The sequence below is a fragment of the Argiope bruennichi genome, chromosome X1 (assembly GCF_947563725.1).
Source record: "Argiope bruennichi chromosome X1, qqArgBrue1.1, whole genome shotgun sequence".
Lineage (NCBI taxonomy): Eukaryota > Metazoa > Arthropoda > Arachnida > Araneae > Araneidae > Argiope > Argiope bruennichi.
The window spans coordinates 102,207,583-102,216,179 of NC_079162.1; the positions used below are offsets into that span (position 1 = coordinate 102,207,583).

Genomic DNA, 8,597 nt, shown 5'->3' on the forward strand with positions numbered 1-8,597 from the left:
AGACACATACAGAAAAATCATAAGGATAGAACTATGCAATCGCTCAACAATATAATTTTAAAATGTTGCACATGACGATGTGCATTTATTATTATATGTCCCAAAAGCTCAAAAGATTTTTTTTTCAGAAGTTTATTTTTAAATAAAATTTTTATTTCTGTATTTTCAACCTATCTTGCGCTATTCGTTTGTAGTGTACTCTGCTGCTATCTTGCTGCTTATGTTTCACTTCAACCGTTGTTGGCTATTTGTAGAGATTCAAAAATAAAATACAAAAACAGTATTCAATTTTGGTTGCCATTCTAATTGCTTCCTTTATTTTCCAAATCCCACAATAGGTTGGAATAGATTACTAAACAAGAACGTTTTTGGAACTAGATCTGAATTACATCAAGTACTGTGTATAATATCAGTACTTAATTCATTGTCTTAATTTTAAATTGATGTGAGAAAGTCAGCCAATGAAATTATTCTACTTCTAAAGGTAATGTGGAGCCATTGCATTATGTCTCTTGAATCGCAACTGTGACGTCACATGTCTTAAGACGAAGAGAAGTTGAAGGGATGTGACGAGGCGATATGATTTGGTTTGTCATTACGTCATTCTATAATATCCGATGTAAAAGACGCTTCTGCATAGTTTGGTTTTGCATGGTGTTGCTTGTGTTCGTGTTTGTCTTTGTGCTTTGTGTTAATAAAAATATTTTAATTTGTAAGAAACGAGCATATCTAATTCCTATTTGTGTAGCATAATTTCGTCCCTACGTTTAATCTAAATATTTATCAACGTCCAACGTACGTCTATTAATTTGATTAAAAGTTACTCTTTGGAAGTGGCGCAACTATAATTAAAACTGGAAGTTTTTTTTTTTAATAAAAAGTCTTTCATGAAGTGAGATTATAAAATGATATTTTCTTAATTTATAATATTTAAATAGCATTATCGCCCTGAAAGATGTTATACTTCTTTCAGAGTTCGATGTTTGGTTTAAGAGCACATTTTGTTCAGAGAAGCAACTACCCGGAACTTTTGTATCTATTCGGAATATGCGTTTTAAAACCAAAAAATAAAAAATTGTGGAGCTCTTCAAGATTTTGCGTGTCATCCAGAGAATGCAAATCTTCTCTGCATCGTTACAATTTTAATACATATGTACTACCTAAACTATTTAATGCAAAATTTTTTACGATCTACATATATATAGTACGGCAAAGCCTGTTTATTTTTCTAGTGGTGTTCTAATTGCTTCTAAAATGTACGCTAAATTGTTGTATGTGGAAGTTTGGATTCAGCATTATTCTTTGATCCACACAATACACAATAGTAGCTGCAATCCAACTAAATGACAATTCTGGAATGCTATCATTGAAATTCAGGTTGACATATAATACGAGACATATAATAATAATGGATGACGTCGGAAAAACCATAAGATGTAGCTATTTACGGATATGAAAATTTGATTTACAGCGCCATCTACAAATCGTTGTTGATTGTCTAATATGATATTTTATGATTCTTTTTCCCCTCTTTTTTTATTTAGCAGGGTAAAAATGTTTAGGATAAGATTGTTTCACTATTTATAGTATGCAAATAAAACTACTTAAAAAATATATAAGAAAAATTTAAATTTATGGATTTCTAGAAATATTCAAGAATTTTTCGACGGAAAAGATTAGATTGTCAATAGAGGTATTACCACTTTTAGAAATGAAAAGTAATTTATATGAAATTTCTGAAAATGTGTGAAGTCATACTTACCTGGCACTGGGGATGCTTTGATCAACAAGGAAGCTCCCCCGAGCAGAGACCCTCCATTGCACTTCGGTGGGTTGACGTTCGCCACATCCGCAAATTGCGGTTGCTTGGGGTGCACAATTTTTGGTAGTTGGGACTGCGTTCGCGCTGTCCCTATCTTTAAAAAAGAAAGATTGAGGGTACTTTTTATGGAATATTACTACTCTGAGGGTAATTTTATAGATCTGGAACCCTTGGGGGAGAATACTCGTTTTCTACGCATATTACTAAATTTCTGTCCAATGTGCTGCCGTTATTATTATTATGCATCTCTGTCTATATGGATGAGAGCATGTACATAACTTATCATTCGTAGAAGTTATCTAAACCTAATTCAGGTATACATGCATGGCGGATACAATTATATATGAAATTACGGATAGAATGTCCCTAAAAAAAAAGGGGGGGGGGCAACTAGCTTTTAATCTTTGCGTTTAATTGTATACTTCGAATAACGAAATTTCATTAAATAATGTGGACAATTTAATGAATATTCTGGGACTTCTGTGTAAATTCATCATTAAAAAGTTTTTTTTAATCAAATTTTTATAGATCCACAAAATATAAAAATGTAAATCAGTAAAATGCTTTTCTTACATGCACACACAAAATTTCTCGCTTCCATCTACAAAATTTACTTAGATATCAAAATTAGTTATTTTATTATAGGATATGTCTCTTTATTAAGTGTTCCTTCTACTTGTATGTAGCATCCGAAATATTTCAGTTTTAAATTTGTTTACAATTCCTTTTTTTTTTTTTTTTTTTTCCCCTTGAATGCCCTTTTATATTTTAAGAATTTTTCTCACTTTTGGCTTACGAACGACATCTCCTTTCATTTGTAACTTCTGTTCTGCCTCAGAACAAAAGAAATAAGGAAGAATATTTAAGGTCCCCTAGGAATTAGAATTGCTTTGAAAGTTTATTTGCATTGGAAGAAGCGGCGCGACTTCTGCAAACATTTATCACTAAATTTTATAGTAATTTTCGAGTTACAATTAAAGTTGTTAGAAAAAAACACCTAACAAATACATTTTTCTTTCCAAAATGTATGCCATATCACATGAATTTGCTACAAGAATTTTTTTTGTTTTTTTAATCTTAACCGTTGTTCTATTATGCATTTTTGAAAATCTTCAGTATATTTCATTACATTCTGTATTAAGTTTAATGCATTAATTAATCTTATCCTTATATCCACATTAGGATAAGATAATTATGAATGTATTTTATATTATTTACATCGGTATTTCTAAAATATCGAAGTAACTCAATAGATAAAAATAAACTCAGTGCATTAATTTTAATGATAAAAGAATTATAACTCGAAAATTATTTCAATAGTTTACTCTAAATGAAGGCAATCAATCAATATATATATCTACTCAAATATATATCATTTAAGATTCTTTGTCTTACCAAGTCATATCACTCAGCTATAAATCTATCGCAATGCACAGAAATACAAGAATTTAGAACTATCCCTTTTTTAAAGTTTCGGGAATGGAAAGCACAGTAATGTCAATAAGAATTTGAATCGATTATTTCTTATTACTTTAAGGGTTAAAAAATCAACTGGATTCTCATCATTGGCTCACTTTAAAATCTAATTTAAGGAATAAGCGAAGAGAGAGGAAGCGAATAATGTTAAGTTGTGCGCCATTATGAAAATAAAAATATATTTTATGGATTACAACTCGGATAAATTGTTTTAAATGAATGCCAAATTATACCTCAACTGTTGCAGAAATTCAAATATGATATTTTAATGAGCGAATTATCTTTCTTTATAAGAACCGGGAGCAGCGCGAACGCAGTCCCGACTACCAAAAATTATGCCCCCCAACCAACTACACTTTCAGGAAGTGGCAATAGTCAGCCGACCAAAGTGCAATGAATGCATTTAAAACACAGCAATCGAAATATAAAATCTGTAAAAATCAGAGAGATGATATTCGTTTCCCTGTCTGCAAAACAATACTAATACTATGGTATTTGGAGCTGAATAAGAGAATGTGAAGAAACAGAAGTGATGTCGACTCAAGCGCCGCCATTGTTAAGTCTCAGTGAGATCTGCGTCTTACAGGAAATGATGATTAGTGAAGTTGGAAAAGCAAATAATTAAAAAAATTCTAACAGAGAGAATTTCAATTAACGCTGCTTTTTTTCCTAGTGGAAAATGCTGTTACTGAAATGAAAAGAGGATTTGAGTCGAAACTGCTAGATTAATAATTCATTAAGGATTATTACTTCTTAAATCATGAGGTGGAGCTGTTATCACTGCTACTTCGATTCTATATTCAAAAGGATCTATTTGTACCATAAGGGCGAAATTTGATTTAAACATATAAGATAAAACAGCGGAATAGTAATAATGGTGCATCACCTATCTTAATTGCTTACGTTATTGAATTCCTGAACTACGTTTTTACTATCGAGAAAAACATTTTATCTAACATTTTATCCTCACTAACGGTCGAGATCATTACGCTTATCGGCGTATGACTCTGCGTTTTGAAGTGAAGATTGTAAGCAATCGATACTACATAAAATAAACATTTCTTATTTTAGGATACTATAACCAACGACTGAGAGTGTTTTTAAAGAATAAAATCAAAACACAGACTACGTCAGTTCCAAATGAAAGTGAGTATCTCACTCGTTCTATTTTTAATAACCACATAATCCTCGTTGCCAGATGCAACAGCAGAAAACAACAGTTGCATTTAACACAAAACAATATTTAAAATATTTTTGCAGCAATTACCTCTAAAACAAACATGAACAATTATAACAATGAAAAAAATACAGAACACTCACAATTATTTATAATATTTAGTTACGTGTGAACCACAATGACTTGCGATGATGAGTCGCGTTACTCACAACCTGTTCCTACACGCTAATGCCTGATTTGTTAAAGGCATACTCATAAGAAAAAGCAAATGATGATATATTGCTTCTTTGATAAATTAATTATAAACGACTTATTGAATTAATTTAAATTGATATAACGTGCAAAAAAATCTTAGTGAAAAAATAATATAACACAATCACTTCACAATATCATTTAAATAAATAAATAAAAAAACAATTGATATGATGATATGCACTTATTACTAGAGTCACCAAGGTTTGAGAAGTTTTTAAGGAAATTCACTTTTAAGTACAATTCATTCAATTAGTTTTTTAATGAAATTCTTATTCTTTCAATATAATGCGCATAATTCGTTTTATCATCCTCAGATGATACCATAATGTTTACTTATTGCGAAATATAAGAAATAATATTATGAACACTAAGCAAAAATTTCAATATCTGTTTAATGAGCATACAGGCACTTAGTTTCAACACACCTATTTTGCCTTTTATTGTTTTCTGCGTCAGACGTTCAAAATAATAAAAAGTCAGCAAACTTCAGTTCTACTCAGTAAAAACCAGTGGCACAGATTCCCCTTTGGAGCGTCATTAACGATAGTAGCGGCCTCTTACGGACAGACAAGTAGTTGGCATTGTGCGTCTTTCATTTCAAAGGAAAATACTCTTTAAAAAAATGGTAAATATGCAGAATAAATGAAATGTAATTTTATTTTTATTGGCAGGATTTTGTATACAGGGTGATTATAATTAAAGTTACGATTTCAAAAATCGATAATTTTAAAACCACTGGTCAGAAGACTTAATATTTTAGCACAACAGTCACGAGGCAATGGAATTTTGTTCCGCGAAAGAAAAAAATAGTTCCAAAATGTGCCAATAGATGGTGCTGCAAGAGGGAGGGAGAGCAAAAATGGATTCATTAAGTACAGGAATATTGTTTGCCAAAATTAAACATGGGTTCAGGAGTGAGACTCCTGAACCCATTAACATTAGTAACATTAGTCTCCGAGAGACTAATGTTACTAATCAATTTTTTTGTTTACAGAAATTTTTATTTTCTACATGTAAATCTTTTACTATTAATTAGCTTCCTTTTTTAAAAAATAAAATTCCTGAGAATTAAAAAGTTTCCATTTCAAAGAGAATTTAATGTTAAACATCTATTTTACAGAAATATATAATAAATAATTTGTAAATTAGCAATTATTATGCACCTATTTAATAATTCGGTGAATGTGTTTTTAATAACGAAAGTTGTCGAGAAATTGTGATATTCAATATCGGAAATTCTCAAACCGCGATTGTAATTATTTAAATGTCAATTTTTTTAAATACAAAGTAATATTTTTTAATTAGTATCTATGCAATTATTTGATAATTTAGAGAATTGACGAAAATTGTCGAGGAAGCACAACGTTATACATCGCAAGTTACGCGTTATGTTAATCTCCGTCCTTCTCGGAGTGTCCGCCTAGCCATGATGACTCATTACAACAGCCAGCAGGCCTTATCTCTCGGAGGTCACGGTCTAATACGATGCGAATGCATATGATTCGGTCCATTTTTCTGACGGAACTTAATCAAGAATTTGAAACCATGTAAAGTTATTATGAAGTGTTAATATTTTTTAGTTTATTTTGATAGGATATGCTTCCGGAGATAATGCATACATTTCTTCAGGAAATTATTTAGAATTAACTTTCTAGATCGAGAGACGCTGCAGCGCCTGTTCAACGAGAAGGAAATGATCGGAGAAGACAAGATCGCCTCTTAGTGTATTGCTTTATTCTGCATTACCTCTGGTTTTGCAATTCTGTGATAAAATATTAAGACATTCATGTTGGAACTTGAAATTATAGTATTTTGTTATTTTAACATAATTTGAAATTGTAATGGTGGACATGTTTATGGTAGAATCACTTGGAAGATTTTTAATTCTCAAAGACAGATTGAAATTAGCGTCACAAAAGCAGAAATAATGTCCCTCTTGAGAATAAGAATGACTCGCAATTAAGAATGAACGCGCAACTGTGGCTTGCGTTAGTTAGACTTAGTGAGTTTTTACTGTTTGTGAGCTAGAATTGGCTATTGAGATACAGTTTAATTTGAGTTTGCAATAATAAAAGTTAGGAAGAAAACTAGAGGGCTGACATAAATTAAAGTAGTTAGTACATTAAGGGATCTTCTAGAGTTTGCAGATGGTTTATATTTAGGAATTTTAACTATTGCTTCATTTTCATTCTTATCCATGTTTTTAAAAAAATTAGTGGCTAGTTTATTAATGAATTTTTTAAGAGGTGGATAGTCTAGGCATAGGTACATATTTGTATTGGGCATGTAGTATTTCATATTGCAGAAATTTCTAATTAAGTTATTTTGCTGGCGTTCAATAAGTCTAAGATTAGTCTTGGCAGCATATCCCCGCACAGGGCAGGCATAAATTAATACTGGACGCAAGTAGGCAGAGTAAATAAGCATTTTATTTTGTCTACTCATTTTGGAATTTCGAGAAATTAAGGGATAATATCGAGTTAGGTCTCGAAACTTTTTAGCTGTGTATATAAAGCGGAGTTTCCAAGTTAATTTATTGTCTAGAATAACGCCTAAATATTTGTATTCCCTAGACCACGGGACAATTTGATTTTTAATTTTAACTGTGGGTAAATTCTTTTTACAGTTATTTTTATTAAAAACTATAGCTTTAGTTTTACTAGCATTTATTTCAGTTTTTCATTCAACGAACCAGTCCTCAAGAGATTTAATATGTCTGTTTAAAGCTATGGTGATGAAATTTTGATTTTTGTTTCTAGCTAGTATTGCAGTGTCATCAGCGTACTTGCACAACATAGTGTTAAATTGCTTGGGGATACCATAAATAAACAAGGAAAATAAAATTGGCCCTAGTTTAGATCCTTGAGGTACACCTGCAAGAAAAGGTTTTACTTCAGAAAATTCATTGTTTATTTTGATTTTGAAGGATATGTAACTAAGGTAAGAAATTATAATTTTGATAAGGTGTGGGGGTATGTTGTAATTAATTAGCATGTAGATAAGCCCATCTTACCAAACTCTATCAAAAGCTTTCTGAATGTCAAGGAAAACCACTGCAGTTTTTTGTTCATTTTCAAACCCTTCCTGAATTAATTCTACTGCTCTAATTAATTGGTGGTGTGTGGATAGGTTACGCCAAAATCCAAATTTTTCTGGTGTTAGTATATTATGTTCTTCTAGGTAATTATTTAATCTATTGAGAATTATCTGCTCAGCAATTTTGCTGACGGAGGGGAGTAGGGATATGGGTTTATAACAGCAGGGATCAGCTAAGTCTTTTCCTGGTAAGAAAGACACCCCAATTTTAATTATTCAAAGAAAAAATTTGAACTTGAAATTTTACAGTGGTAATTTGGAAAAAATATATTAAGTCATAGGCCTTCTATTAATTAAATTAGGGTCGGGAAAAATCAGGGAAATTTATTATAAAACGGAATTTTTTGTTATAAATCTGTAATTTTTATCGAACATGATAATGAGCTGGTGTTTTTTCATAAGTAGAATGAAACATCGTTGGAAACTAATGAAAATCAAACTTTTACTGATAGTCTAAAACAGAGTATGGCACAGAAAGATTACCGCCATATCTAATTTATTGCATGTATGTGTATATATATAATATTTCACTGAAAGATTTTGTTTGTTTCATTATTTTTTTCAGAACTATAAGTTATCGACATAATTAGCAAAATGGTTTTGCATATTGTGGGAAAAGGTCAGCCTAATTAAAGCCCAGCTGCTGTAAAAGCCCACCTTTAATGGGTCTCTTTTATTTAAAAAGATATATATGGAGCATCCCCCCGCCCACCCACTTTCTTCCTTCGAACGTCAAATCGGTCATACCATGTGTTACGAAAACGAAAGTAC

General features: G+C 31.2%; 1 non-coding gene and 1 pseudogene across 1 annotated transcript; one reads left to right on the forward strand and one right to left on the reverse strand.

The window, feature by feature from the left end:
- Positions 1–1,071: 1,071 nt before the first annotated feature.
- Positions 1,072–1,166, reverse strand: LOC129959578 (U6 spliceosomal RNA; annotated as a pseudogene).
- A 588-nt stretch (positions 1,167–1,754) lies between these two features.
- LOC129959574 (U1 spliceosomal RNA) lies at positions 1,755–1,916 on the forward strand. The gene has a single exon (XR_008783466.1). It is a non-coding gene; the product is annotated as a U1 spliceosomal RNA (small nuclear RNA).
- The last annotated feature ends 6,681 nt before the right edge of the window (positions 1,917–8,597 follow it).